At 48.1% G+C, this 15,069-nt stretch overlaps 1 protein-coding gene and 9 non-coding genes across 10 annotated transcripts in view; 1 reads left to right on the plus strand and 9 right to left on the minus strand.

Annotated features, from left to right (window-relative positions):
- Positions 1-15,069, minus strand: part of LOC133340837 (sarcoplasmic reticulum histidine-rich calcium-binding protein-like) — a 316,152-nt gene that overhangs the window by 171,406 nt on the left and 129,677 nt on the right. The gene's annotated exons all lie outside the window — the stretch shown is intronic.
- On the plus strand, positions 2,473-2,545 carry TRNAK-UUU (transfer RNA lysine (anticodon UUU)). Its single transcript has one exon. It is a non-coding gene; the product is annotated as a tRNA-Lys (tRNA).
- On the minus strand, positions 3,436-3,508 carry TRNAK-UUU (transfer RNA lysine (anticodon UUU)). Its single transcript has one exon. It is a non-coding gene; the product is annotated as a tRNA-Lys (tRNA).
- On the minus strand, positions 4,903-4,975 carry TRNAK-UUU (transfer RNA lysine (anticodon UUU)). The gene has a single exon. It is a non-coding gene; the product is annotated as a tRNA-Lys (tRNA).
- TRNAK-UUU (transfer RNA lysine (anticodon UUU)) lies at positions 6,701-6,773 on the minus strand. Its single transcript has one exon. It is a non-coding gene; the product is annotated as a tRNA-Lys (tRNA).
- TRNAK-UUU (transfer RNA lysine (anticodon UUU)) lies at positions 8,206-8,278 on the minus strand. The gene has a single exon. It is a non-coding gene; the product is annotated as a tRNA-Lys (tRNA).
- On the minus strand, positions 9,673-9,745 carry TRNAK-UUU (transfer RNA lysine (anticodon UUU)). The gene has a single exon. It is a non-coding gene; the product is annotated as a tRNA-Lys (tRNA).
- TRNAK-UUU (transfer RNA lysine (anticodon UUU)) lies at positions 11,471-11,543 on the minus strand. Its single transcript has one exon. It is a non-coding gene; the product is annotated as a tRNA-Lys (tRNA).
- Positions 12,976-13,048, minus strand: TRNAK-UUU (transfer RNA lysine (anticodon UUU)). The gene has a single exon. It is a non-coding gene; the product is annotated as a tRNA-Lys (tRNA).
- On the minus strand, positions 14,588-14,661 carry TRNAK-UUU (transfer RNA lysine (anticodon UUU)). The gene has a single exon. It is a non-coding gene; the product is annotated as a tRNA-Lys (tRNA).

Here is a 15,069-nt window from a genome sequence, read left to right on the forward strand (position 1 = left end):
CACTACGTTTCGGAGGCAACACAAGTCTCCGTCATCAGGTGGGAGGGACCGTCACAGCCAGATTTGCTGCAAATCGTGATTTTTATTGTTTTATTTTTATTAATTTCTAATTTCATTTTTTTATCTACGTGACTTTACCGAAAAAAACTAAGAGTATAGTACGGATTTTGTTGGAATACCCTCTCGTGGCCACACCTATCTTTTGCGCATAGCGGCCCCCCTATCCAGAATCAGAATATTCATATTGGAGAAATCCGATGAGCTAAAAATATATTTTCGTGAAATACCTTGCTTAGGCTGCCGATATTTTTTTTACTTAAACCACAACACCTACAAACGTAAATACAGAAAACTGAAACCCGCATCAAGGATATGTATACATATTCCTAGGTTTTTTCGGTAAACTCACGTAGGTAAAAAATTAAAATTAATAAAAAATAAAATAAAAATCCTTGCAGTCACAAAAGCTTCAAATCTAGAATTAAATATATCGCCACAGCTCTTTGTCGATCCACTGCTAGATTACTTCACCACCTGATCAATGCATGTCGGTGAAACACCCAGGACCGATCTCAATTTCACTCCACTGATGTTGGCCGTGTGACCAGGAACCGAAATGAAGTGGCCGGGTTCGAAGCACAGCCACCAAACCGAAGCTCATTTGCCGTTCGAAAACAACATCGATTATTACCCGCACAATCCAATACATACTGCCACGCGTGTGTTCCTGATGAATCGCGAGTACAATCGATGGATCGTGAGCACGTGTTGGACGCTCACCTGCTGTGGCGAGAACGTGTCTGCAGAGGGCAGTGCAGTACAGCAAATAGGCGTCTGATCCAGTACTGGTCCAACTGGAATGAGGTGTGTGAATTCGACTGCGTCTGAAGCAGAGGTCGCAAACGGGTTTTGATTCCTTACCCGTACCCGGCCGCACCAGGGTCGCAAATGGGTACCCGTACCCGGCCGGGTACGAGTAGCCGGGTATCGGGTAGGGTGCGGGTACCGGGTACCCGGTTGCGAGTACCGGGTACCCGGTTGCGACCTCTGGTGTGAATTCGACTGCGTCTGAAGACGTTATACAAACACGAGTTTTCACGGCCACATTGAGTTCGATGCGGTGGCGAGATGTTCACTACCTCGCCTGGTAGACACGAGTTCGTGGGTTAAAACCACGACCCTGACGATAGCGGTATATTTGGAGTTTGCGTGTCTCTCTCTCTGTTTTCCCCGTGGTCGCGTGGATTTTTTGTCTCCGGGTCGTCTGGGTTTTCCCTCCGCATTATAGAATCGTCCGCTGAGTATGTGGCTGCTATACATTGGCACGTGATAAGCCACTTGTTTGTGATGTCATTTGTGGCCATGTCGCTTCTGCAAAAGAGCTACGTGGCTCAAGCCTTTAGCTGGTAAAAATAAAAAAAGGATCAGTGGCAAGGGATATCTGAACCGGTACTAGGCTCCTCCATCCACACACCCCCGTCCGCCTTTAATCCGCACTGACAAGCGTGGTGAAGTATGGTCAAACATCCCCCCCCCCCTTCTCCTTGACCAACAACAGCGTGGGGAGGTCTTCATCCAGCAGTGGATTGACAAAGGCCTGTAGATGAAGCGAACACATTTGTGTACACACTACTGGACGGTCATTCGTACGAGTGTGTTGCAGCGTTTGTCTCAGCGGGTGTCTCCCGAACTAGCAGCGGAAATTCCACATTCTTGTGCCGAGGGGACCAGTTTAACAACAACAAAAACTCTGTTCTATTTCCAGAAAGTGGTGAGCGTGTGCTATTTTTAATCGACCACAAGAAGATGGAAGGAAGATGACGATGGTGACGATTGATGGTTGATGACGTTGGACTGGAAATGTACATCTTTGTCCTGTGGATGTTACATAAATAAACCTGTCAAAACATGTTCTTGCATGCAAATCATTCGAGAAGCATAGGGACATTTTGAAATTGTAAAAAAAAAAATTGGCAGTTTGACCATTTTGGCATATTAACACTTTTAATTACTCTTTGGTTCTTTCGGTAAAGTCACGTATAAAGATAAAATAATAAATTAAATACTAGCATACGACGTTTCGATTACATTCTCAGGAAGAACGTAATCAACCAGGTAGGGTGTTGACTGTTATGTTATCCGACTCTCTGTTGTATTACATTCCATTTCTAAGTATACTAGATTTGTGTTTCTATTTCATTTATACCTGATGACGATTGCTTGTGTTGCAATCGAAACGTCGCATGCTAGTATTTAATTTATTATTTTAAATCTATACGTGACCTTACCGAAAGAACCAAAGAGTAATTCCTGCAGTCACGAAAGCTCCAAATTAAAATTAACACTTTTAAGTTTAATAGCAGCATACTTTCCAAACGCAAGTCAATGCAAAGTTCATGTTCACGACTAACCAAAGTGTGGTGGTGTGTGTTCCATATTTGTGACAATACTCCACGCGGGCGAATTGCGTGAGCCCGGATAGCTCAGTCGGTAGAGCATCAGACTTTTAATCTGAGGGTCCAGGGTTCAAGTCCCTGTTCGGGCGCTACTTTTATTATTTTTTTTAAAATATGTTTTATATACATATAAGGAGCGGTGGCGCAGTGGTTCGCGCATGACGCTATAAACACAGCGAACCTGAGTTCGATTTCTGGCCACGGTAAACATCAGTGGTGAGTAATATACTAATCCTGTATCTAGACCACATTGCACGGTTCAATCTTGATTTGAAGCTTTCGTGACTGCAGGAATCCACACTCTTTGGTTCTTTCGGTTAAGTCACGGAGGTAACCAAATAAAAATAAATCACGACGTTTCGATCGCCGTAGAAGCAACCGTCTTCAGGTGGGAGTGAAGACGGTTGCTTGTATGGCGATCGTGATCTATTTAATTTTTTTTCTATTTTTTCTACATACGTGACTTTACCGAAAGAATCAAAGAGCATGGCGAGTTATGCACGTGAGATTGACGAGTGGCTGTGTGAGACACTGGATCGTGATGCTACAACAATAAACAAATATTCATAATAAAGGTTTTTGGGTCAGATCGCGTTATTTATAAATTTTGTCGTAACCCTCCACCACCCAACACGGCCAAACGGTAAAAAAATTTGTCACGTTTTTCAAAGGACAAAATAATTCACTTCTTTAGGCCACCGGGGTGCCCGATGAAGCTGATTGTAATTATCAGCGAAACGTCGGACTACTACTCAAATTTTAAAATGCTGTTGATTCTCTCTACGGCACACCGGTGGGCTAAATAAGTGAATTATTTTGTCCTTCGAAACCACCCAGGTTCAGATACAGGGCAAGGGACATTCCTCACCACTGATATTCACCGTGCAGCCAGGAATCAACATCAGCTCCGCCGGGTTTACAGCGCAGTGCGCTCACCACAGCGCAGCGACTTCTTACAACAAAAAATAAAAAGCACAAGCGCCCGAACAGGGACTTGAACCCTGGACCCTCAGATTAAAAGTCTGATGCTCTACCGACTGAGCTATCCGGGCCCACGCATTCACAGGGGCAACACAAACCGAACAACGAACAACGCCACCCCCCCACCCCTGAGTCGACACGCAAACTCGACATGTTGATCGCGAGCAGCGACCAAGGCCAAAACGGCACGTGAGGAAGTTATGGGCAGCAACCACACCCGGCCGCCTTTGTCTCCCCAGTTCCGCGAATGTTTACACGCAGCGCCAGGCACTCGTTTAAGGCTGAGCCGACCCAGGTGGGAGGTTCATTCAGGACCGGTTCAGATATTCGTCAGTGACGTTGACCGTGAGTGCAAATCTCAGATACCTAATCATGCACTTAATTTACAGCCTGTAACAGACTGGGAAAGTGCCGTTAGCGGGCACCTTATGAAAGTCGGCGCAGCACGCGATGGGGGTGAAGTGGCCAGTGCCACGCACAGCCACATTTGTCTCCCCAATCCTGATATTTACACAACGCTCCAAGCACTCATTTCAGGCTGAGTCGACCGAGGGAAGGTCCAGGATCGATTCAGATATTCGTCACTGATGTTGGCCATGATGGGCTAGTGGCTGTATGAGACTGGATCGTGATGCTCGTGATTTTGGCTATAAGTCATTGTGTGTGAGAAGTTATCGTCACGGTTGGCTTAAAACAAAAATGCTGTATGTCAAAGTAGAGATGATCACGCCCGTAAAATGCGTGAGATGTGGCCACGTTCACACCGCGAGTCTCGGCGTGAGAGGCGAGTGGTCCCTCCTCTGGGTCGATGACGGGAACGGTGGTGACATTTTAGGTCTGGTGAAGATCCAGTTGAGAAGGTAACAATGTTTGGCTTGAAATCTCGCCTAGAGTTAACAAATAAATAAATAAAAATTGTCGAAATGTAACAGTATTGCAGGTAAAAAACAATCGTTATACTTGTCCTCGTCATGGGAATGTGGAATTTCCACCAAGCAGACACTTTGAGAGCAACTGAGACACCGTGGCTGGACCGAAGCAGCCCATCATTTCTCAGTGTCGATAAATCAAGTACTACTTTTTGAGAAGCCAACTGTAGTTGTGCCCTTTAGCGATGCTGGTTCCTGCCATACGAATGAGGAACTTCCACCACTGGCTCGATCCTCCAAAAAAATACACATGAAGTACCCGCTTGTGCAGACATACGGTACATGTGTGTATTGCACATCCGCCTTTGTCTCCCGAGTACTGATGCTTTATACACACCGCGTCGGGTGATTTCTTTTTGAAGGTTGAGTCACCCCAGCGGAGAACCAGGACAGGTTCAGATACAGGGCAGGGAAATTTCTCACCAATGATATTCACCGTGCAGCCAGGAATCAACATCAGCTCCGCCGGGTTTACAGCGCAGTGCGCTCACCACAGCACAGCGGCTTCTTACAACAATAAAAATAAAAAACACAAGCGCCCGAACAGGGACTTGAAGCCTGGACCCTCAGAATAAAAGTCTGATGCTCTACCGACTGAGCTATCCGGGCCCATGCGTTCACAAGGGCAACACAAATGGAACAACGAACAACGCCACCCCCCCGTGAGTCGACACGCAAACTCGACATGTTGATCGCGAGCAGCGATCAAGGCAAAAACCGCACGTGAGGAAGTTATGGCCAGCAACCACACCCGGCCGCCTTTGTCTCCCCAGTTCCGCGAATGTTTACACGCAGCGCCAGACACTCGTTTAAGGCTGAACCGACCCAGGTGAGAGGTTCATTCAGGACCGGTTCAGATATTCGTCAGTGATGTTGGCCGTGAGTGCAAATCTCAGATACCTAATCATGCACTTAATTTATAGCCTTTAACAGACTGGGAAAGTGCCGTTAGCGGGCACTTTATGAAAGCCGGCGCAGCACGCGATGGGGGTGAAGTGGCCAGTGCCACGCACAGCCACCTTTGTCTCCCCAATGCTGATATTTACACAACGCTCCAAGCACTCATTTAAGGCTGAGTCGACCTGGGGAAGGTCCAGGATCGATTCAGATATTCGTCACTGATGTTGGCCATGATGGGCTAGTGGCTGGGTGAGATTGGCTCGTGGCTGGGTGAGACTGGATCGTGATGCTCGTGATTTTGGCTATAAGTCATGTGCGTGAGAAGTGATTGTCACGGTTGGCTTAAAACAAAAATGCTGTATATCAAAGTAGAGATGATCACGCACGTGAAATGCGTGAGATGTGGCCACGTTCACACCGCGAGTCTCGGCGTGAGAGGCGAGTGGTCCCTCCTCTGGGTCGATGACGGGAACGGTGGTGACATTTGAGGTCTGGTGAAGATCCAGTTGAGAAGGTAACAATGTTTGGCTTGAAATCTCGCCTAGAGTTAACAAATAAATAAATAAAAATTGTCGAAATGTAACAGTATTGCAGGTAAAAAACAATCGTTATACTTGTCCTCGTCATGGGAATGTGGAAGTTGCACCAAGCAGAAACTTTTAGAGCAACTGAGACACTGTGGCTGGACCGAAGCAGCCCATCATTTCTCAGTGTCGATAAATCAAGTACTCTTTTTGAGAAGCCAAGTGTAGTTGTGCCCTTTAGCGATGCAGGTTCCTGCCATACGAATGAGGAATTTCCACCACTCGCTCGATCCTCCAAAAAATACACGTAAAGTACCCGCTTGTGCAGACATACGGTACATGTGTGTATTGCACATCCGCCTTTGTCTCCCGAGTACTGATGCTCGGGTGATTTCTTTTTTAAATCCTTTATATTAAGTTCGCTTGCTTGCTTTGGACCGTGCAAATCGTTCGGTCGTTTTTTAACCCACTTCCCGTGATCCAATCGAGCTGACATTTTGCACACAGACTCGTTGTGCGTGACAATTTATTTTCGTGAAAAGTTTTTTTTCCATAACTTTACACTTTTTAGGAATTTTTTTAAATATTTAATTACCAATTGCTTTATGGTGGCACGCAATCATCTGACCCATAGGTGGCAGCCATCTCAAGCCAGAGGACGAGAGGACTCGAGCCGCCACGCATATAAAGCATTTATAGTGAAAAACTTTGTTTTTACGGGTTAATTTTTTTGAAGGTTGAGTCACCCCAGCGGAGAACCAGGGCAGGTTCAGATACAGGGCAGGGACATTTCTCACCACTGATATTCACCGTGCAGCCAGGAATCAACATCAGCTCCGCCGGGTTTACAGCGCAGTGCGCTCATCACAGTGCAGTGGCTTCTTACAACAATTAAATAAAAAAACACAAGCGCCCGAACAGGGACTTGAACCCTGGACTCTCAGATTAAAAGTCTGATGCTCTACCGACTGAGCTATCCGGGCCCATGCGTTCACAGGGGCAACACAAACCGAACAACGAACAACGCCACCCCCCCACCCCTGAGTCGACACGCAAACTCGACATGTTGATCGCGAGCAGCGATCAAGGCCAAAACGGCACGTGAGGAAGTTATGGCCAGCTACCACACCCGGCCGCCTTTGTCTCCCCAGTTCTGCGAATGTTTACACGCAGCGCCAGGCACTCGTTTGAGGCTGAGCCGACCCAGGTGGGAGGTTCATTCAGGACCGGTTCAGATATTCGTCACTGATGTTGGCCGTGAGTGCAAATCTCACACACCTAATCATGCACTTAATTTATAGCCTTTAACAGACTGGCAAAGTGCCGTTAGCGGGCACCTTATGAAAGCCGGCGTAGCACGCGATGGGGGTGAAGTGGCCAGTGCCACGCACAGCCATCTTTGTCTCTCAAAATCCTGATATTTACACAACGCTCCAAGCACTCATTTAAGGCTGAGTCGACCGAGGGAAGGTCCAGGATCGATTCAGATATTCGTCACTGATGTTGGCCATGATGGGCTAGTGGCTGTATGAGACTGGATCGTGATGCTCGTGATTTTGGCTGTAAGTCATGTGCGTGAGAAGTTATTGTCACGGTTGGCTTAAAACAAAAATGCTGTACATCAAAGTAGAGATGATCACGCCCGTGAAATGCGTGAGATGTGGCCACGTTCACACCGCGAGTCTCGGCGTGAGAGGCGAATGGTCCCTCCTCTGGGTCGATGACGGGAACGGTGGTGACATTTGAGGTCTGGTGAAGATCCAGTTGAGAAGGTAACAATGTTTGGCTTGAAATGTCGCCTGAAATTAACAAATAAAAACACTCCAACGGACATTTTTTATCCCGGGTCGATAAATTGAGTACCATTTTGTGGAAATTCAACCGTACTTTAGGTATAAACATCGTCATACTTGTCCTCGTCATGGGAATGTGGAATTTCCACCAAGCAGACACTTTGAGAGCAACTGAGACACCGTGGCTGGACCGAAGCAGCCCATCATTTCTCAGTGTCGATAAATCAAGTACTACTTTTTGAGAAGCCAACTGTAGTTGTGCCCTTTAGCGATGCTGGTTCCTGCCATACGAATGAGGAACTTCCACCACTGGCTCGATCCTCCAAAAAAATACACATGAAGTACCCGCTTGTGCAGACATACGGTACATGTGTGTATTGCACATCCGCCTTTGTCTCCCGAATACTGATGCTTTATACACACCGCGTCGGGTGATTTCTTTTTGAAGGTTGAGTCACCCCAGCGGAGAACCAGGACAGGTTCAGATACAAGGCAGGGACATTTCTCACCACTGATATTCACCGTTCAGCCAGGAATCAACATCAGCTCCGCCGGGTTTACAGCGCAGTGCGCTCACCACAGCACAGCGGCTTCTTACAACAATAAAAATAAAAAACACAAGCGCCCGAACAGGGACTTGAACCCTGGACCCTCAGATTAAAAGTCTGATGCTCTACCGACTGAGCTATCCGGGCCCACGCATTCACAGGGGCAACACAAACCGAACAACGAACAACGCCACCCCCCCACCCCTGAGTCGACACGCAAACTCGACATGTTGATCGCGAGCAGCGACCAAGGCCAAAACGGCACGTGAGGAAGTTATGGGCAGCAACCACACCCGGCCGCCTTTGTCTCCCCAGTTCCGCGAATGTTTACACGCAGCGCCAGGCACTCGTTTAAGGCTGAGCCGACCCAGGTGGGAGGTTCATTCAGGACCGGTTCAGATATTCGTCAGTGACGTTGACCGTGAGTGCAAATCTCAGATACCTAATCATGCACTTAATTTACAGCCTGTAACAGACTGGGAAAGTGCCGTTAGCGGGCACCTTATGAAAGTCGGCGCAGCACGCGATGGGGGTGAAGTGGCCAGTGCCACGCACAGCCACATTTGTCTCCCCAATCCTGATATTTACACAACGCTCCAAGCACTCATTTCAGGCTGAGTCGACCGAGGGAAGGTCCAGGATCGATTCAGATATTCGTCACTGATGTTGGCCATGATGGGCTAGTGGCTGTATGAGACTGGATCGTGATGCTCGTGATTTTGGCTATAAGTCATTGTGTGTGAGAAGTTATCGTCACGGTTGGCTTAAAACAAAAATGCTGTATGTCAAAGTAGAGATGATCACGCCCGTAAAATGCGTGAGATGTGGCCACGTTCACACCGCGAGTCTCGGCGTGAGAGGCGAGTGGTCCCTCCTCTGGGTCGATGACGGGAACGGTGGTGACATTTTAGGTCTGGTGAAGATCCAGTTGAGAAGGTAACAATGTTTGGCTTGAAATCTCGCCTAGAGTTAACAAATAAATAAATAAAAATTGTCGAAATGTAACAGTATTGCAGGTAAAAAACAATCGTTATACTTGTCCTCGTCATGGGAATGTGGAATTTCCACCAAGCAGACACTTTGAGAGCAACTGAGACACCGTGGCTGGACCGAAGCAGCCCATCATTTCTCAGTGTCGATAAATCAAGTACTACTTTTTGAGAAGCCAACTGTAGTTGTGCCCTTTAGCGATGCTGGTTCCTGCCATACGAATGAGGAACTTCCACCACTGGCTCGATCCTCCAAAAAAATACACATGAAGTACCCGCTTGTGCAGACATACGGTACATGTGTGTATTGCACATCCGCCTTTGTCTCCCGAGTACTGATGCTTTATACACACCGCGTCGGGTGATTTCTTTTTGAAGGTTGAGTCACCCCAGCGGAGAACCAGGACAGGTTCAGATACAGGGCAGGGAAATTTCTCACCAATGATATTCACCGTGCAGCCAGGAATCAACATCAGCTCCGCCGGGTTTACAGCGCAGTGCGCTCACCACAGCACAGCGGCTTCTTACAACAATAAAAATAAAAAACACAAGCGCCCGAACAGGGACTTGAAGCCTGGACCCTCAGAATAAAAGTCTGATGCTCTACCGACTGAGCTATCCGGGCCCATGCGTTCACAAGGGCAACACAAATGGAACAACGAACAACGCCACCCCCCCGTGAGTCGACACGCAAACTCGACATGTTGATCGCGAGCAGCGATCAAGGCAAAAACCGCACGTGAGGAAGTTATGGCCAGCAACCACACCCGGCCGCCTTTGTCTCCCCAGTTCCGCGAATGTTTACACGCAGCGCCAGACACTCGTTTAAGGCTGAACCGACCCAGGTGAGAGGTTCATTCAGGACCGGTTCAGATATTCGTCAGTGATGTTGGCCGTGAGTGCAAATCTCAGATACCTAATCATGCACTTAATTTATAGCCTTTAACAGACTGGGAAAGTGCCGTTAGCGGGCACTTTATGAAAGCCGGCGCAGCACGCGATGGGGGTGAAGTGGCCAGTGCCACGCACAGCCACCTTTGTCTCCCCAATGCTGATATTTACACAACGCTCCAAGCACTCATTTAAGGCTGAGTCGACCTGGGGAAGGTCCAGGATCGATTCAGATATTCGTCACTGATGTTGGCCATGATGGGCTAGTGGCTGGGTGAGATTGGCTCGTGGCTGGGTGAGACTGGATCGTGATGCTCGTGATTTTGGCTATAAGTCATGTGCGTGAGAAGTGATTGTCACGGTTGGCTTAAAACAAAAATGCTGTATATCAAAGTAGAGATGATCACGCACGTGAAATGCGTGAGATGTGGCCACGTTCACACCGCGAGTCTCGGCGTGAGAGGCGAGTGGTCCCTCCTCTGGGTCGATGACGGGAACGGTGGTGACATTTGAGGTCTGGTGAAGATCCAGTTGAGAAGGTAACAATGTTTGGCTTGAAATCTCGCCTAGAGTTAACAAATAAATAAATAAAAATTGTCGAAATGTAACAGTATTGCAGGTAAAAAACAATCGTTATACTTGTCCTCGTCATGGGAATGTGGAAGTTGCACCAAGCAGAAACTTTTAGAGCAACTGAGACACTGTGGCTGGACCGAAGCAGCCCATCATTTCTCAGTGTCGATAAATCAAGTACTCTTTTTGAGAAGCCAAGTGTAGTTGTGCCCTTTAGCGATGCAGGTTCCTGCCATACGAATGAGGAATTTCCACCACTCGCTCGATCCTCCAAAAAATACACGTAAAGTACCCGCTTGTGCAGACATACGGTACATGTGTGTATTGCACATCCGCCTTTGTCTCCCGAGTACTGATGCTCGGGTGATTTCTTTTTTAAATCCTTTATATTAAGTTCGCTTGCTTGCTTTGGACCGTGCAAATCGTTCGGTCGTTTTTTAACCCACTTCCCGTGATCCAATCGAGCTGACATTTTGCACACAGACTCGTTGTGCGTGACAATTTATTTTCGTGAAAAGTTTTTTTTCCATAACTTTACACTTTTTAGGAATTTTTTTAAATATTTAATTACCAATTGCTTTATGGTGGCACGCAATCATCTGACCCATAGGTGGCAGCCATCTCAAGCCAGAGGACGAGAGGACTCGAGCCGCCACGCATATAAAGCATTTATAGTGAAAAACTTTGTTTTTACGGGTTAATTTTTTTGAAGGTTGAGTCACCCCAGCGGAGAACCAGGGCAGGTTCAGATACAGGGCAGGGACATTTCTCACCACTGATATTCACCGTGCAGCCAGGAATCAACATCAGCTCCGCCGGGTTTACAGCGCAGTGCGCTCATCACAGTGCAGTGGCTTCTTACAACAATTAAATAAAAAAACACAAGCGCCCGAACAGGGACTTGAACCCTGGACTCTCAGATTAAAAGTCTGATGCTCTACCGACTGAGCTATCCGGGCCCATGCGTTCACAGGGGCAACACAAACCGAACAACGAACAACGCCACCCCCCCACCCCTGAGTCGACACGCAAACTCGACATGTTGATCGCGAGCAGCGATCAAGGCCAAAACGGCACGTGAGGAAGTTATGGCCAGCTACCACACCCGGCCGCCTTTGTCTCCCCAGTTCTGCGAATGTTTACACGCAGCGCCAGGCACTCGTTTGAGGCTGAGCCGACCCAGGTGGGAGGTTCATTCAGGACCGGTTCAGATATTCGTCACTGATGTTGGCCGTGAGTGCAAATCTCACACACCTAATCATGCACTTAATTTATAGCCTTTAACAGACTGGCAAAGTGCCGTTAGCGGGCACCTTATGAAAGCCGGCGTAGCACGCGATGGGGGTGAAGTGGCCAGTGCCACGCACAGCCATCTTTGTCTCTCAAAATCCTGATATTTACACAACGCTCCAAGCACTCATTTAAGGCTGAGTCGACCGAGGGAAGGTCCAGGATCGATTCAGATATTCGTCACTGATGTTGGCCATGATGGGCTAGTGGCTGTATGAGACTGGATCGTGATGCTCGTGATTTTGGCTGTAAGTCATGTGCGTGAGAAGTTATTGTCACGGTTGGCTTAAAACAAAAATGCTGTACATCAAAGTAGAGATGATCACGCCCGTGAAATGCGTGAGATGTGGCCACGTTCACACCGCGAGTCTCGGCGTGAGAGGCGAATGGTCCCTCCTCTGGGTCGATGACGGGAACGGTGGTGACATTTGAGGTCTGGTGAAGATCCAGTTGAGAAGGTAACAATGTTTGGCTTGAAATGTCGCCTGAAATTAACAAATAAAAACACTCCAACGGACATTTTTTATCCCGGGTCGATAAATTGAGTACCATTTTGTGGAAATTCAACCGTACTTTAGGTATAAACATCGTCATACTTGTCCTCGTCATGGGAATGTGGAATTTCCACCAAGCAGACACTTTGAGAGCAACTGAGACACCGTGGCTGGACCGAAGCAGCCCATCATTTCTCAGTGTCGATAAATCAAGTACTACTTTTTGAGAAGCCAACTGTAGTTGTGCCCTTTAGCGATGCTGGTTCCTGCCATACGAATGAGGAACTTCCACCACTGGCTCGATCCTCCAAAAAAATACACATGAAGTACCCGCTTGTGCAGACATACGGTACATGTGTGTATTGCACATCCGCCTTTGTCTCCCGAATACTGATGCTTTATACACACCGCGTCGGGTGATTTCTTTTTGAAGGTTGAGTCACCCCAGCGGAGAACCAGGACAGGTTCAGATACAAGGCAGGGACATTTCTCACCACTGATATTCACCGTTCAGCCAGGAATCAACATCAGCTCCGCCGGGTTTACAGCGCAGTGCGCTCACCACAGCACAGCGGCTTCTTACAACAATAAAAATAAAAAACACAAGCGCCCGAACAGGGACTTGAACCCTGGACCCTCAGATTAAAAGTCTGATGCTCTACCGACTGAGCTATCCGGGCCCATGCGTTCACAAGGGCAACACAAACGGAACAACGAACAACGCCACCCCCCCCTGAGTCGACACGCAAACTCGACATGTTGATCGCGAGCAGCGACCAAGGCCAAAACGGCACGTGAGGATGTTATGGGCAGCAACCACACCCGGCCGCCTTTGTCTCCCCAGTTCCGCGAATATTTACACACAGCGCCAGGCACTCGTTTAAGGCTGAGCCGACCCAGGTGGGAGGTTCATTCAGGACCGGTTTAGATATTCGTCACTGATGTTGGCCGTGAGTGCAAATCTCAGATACCTAATCATGCACTTAATTTACAGCCTTTAACAGACTGGCAAAGTGCCGTTAGCGGGCACCTTATGAAAGTCGGCGCAGCACGCGATGGGGGTGAAGTGGCCAGTGCCACGCACAGCCACCTTTGTCTCCCCAATGCTGATATTTACACAACGCTCCAAGCACTCGTTTAAGGCTGAGTCGACCGAGGGAAGGTCCAGGATCGATTCAGATATTCGTCACTGATGTTGGCCATGATGGGCTAGTGGCTGGGTGAGATTGACTAGTGGCTGCGGTGAAACTGGATCGTGATGCTCGTGATTTTGGCTACAAGTCATGTGCGTGAGAAGTTATTGTCACGGTTGGCTTAAAACAAAAATGCTGTACGTCAAAGAAGAGATGATCACGCCCGTGAAATGCGTGAGATGTGGCCACGTTCACACCGCGAGTCTCGGCGTGAGAGGCGAGTGGTCCCTCCTCTGCGTCGATGACGGGAACGGTGGTGACATTTGAGGTCTGGTGAAGATCCAGTTGAGAAGGTAACAATGTTTGGCGGAAAATGTCTCCTGAAATTAACAAATAAAAACACCCCAAGGACATTTTTTATCCCGGGTCGATAAATTGAGTACCATTTTGTGGAAATTCAACCGTACTTTAGGTATAAAAATCATCATACTTGTTCTCGTCATCAGAATGTGGAAGTTCCACCAAACAGACACTTTCAGAGCAACTGAGACATTGTGGCTGGACCGAAGCAGCCCATCATTTCTCAGTGTCGATAAATCAAGTACTATTTTTGAGAAGCCAACTGTAGTTGTGCCCTTTAGCGATGCTGGTTCCTGCCATACGAATGAGGAATTTCCACCACTCGCTCGATCCTGCAAATCTACACATAAAGTACCCGCGTGTGCAGACATACGGTACATGTGTGTATTGCACATCCGCCTTTGTCTCCCGAGTACTGATGCTTTATACACACCGCGTCGGGTGATTTTATTTTTTTACGGTTGAGTCACCCCAGCGGAGAACCAGGACAGGTTCAGATACAGGGCAGGGACATTTCTCACCACTGATATTCACCGTTCAGCCAGGAATCAAAATCAGTTCTAGATTTGATGCTTTCGTGACTGCAAGGATTCATACTCTTAGGTTTTTACGTGACTTTACCGAAAAAACCTTAGAGTATGAATCAACATCAGCTCCGCCGGGTTTACAGCGCAGTGCGCTCACCACCGCGCAGCGGCTTCTTCCAACAATAAATAAAAAAACACAAGCGCCGAACAGGGACTTGAACCCTGGACCCTCAGATTAAAAGTCTGATGCTCTACCGACTGAGCTATCCGGGCCCACGCGTTCACAGGGGCAACACAAACCGAACAACGAACAACGCCACCCCCCCACCCCTGAGTCGACACGCAAACTCGACATGTTGATCGCGAGCAGCGATCAAGGCCAAAACGGCACGTGAGGAAGTTATGGCCAGCAACCACACCCGGCCGCCTTTGTCTCCCCAGTTCCGCGAATGTTTACACGCAGCGCCAGACACTCGTTTAAGGCTGAGCCGACCCAGGTGGGAGGTTCATTCAGGACCGGTTCAGATATTCGTCACTGATGTTGGCCGTGAGTGCGAATCTCAGATACCTAATCATGCACTTAATTTATAGCCTTTAACAGACTGGCAAAGTGCCGTTAGCGGGCACCTTATGAAAGCCGGCGTAGCACGCTATGGGGGTGAAGTGGCCAGTGCCACGCAC

This window comes from Lethenteron reissneri, chromosome 10 (assembly GCF_015708825.2).
Source record: "Lethenteron reissneri isolate LAM-NWPU_2019-01 chromosome 10, ASM1570882v1, whole genome shotgun sequence".
NCBI classification, from domain to species: domain Eukaryota; kingdom Metazoa; phylum Chordata; class Hyperoartia; order Petromyzontiformes; family Petromyzontidae; genus Lethenteron; species Lethenteron reissneri.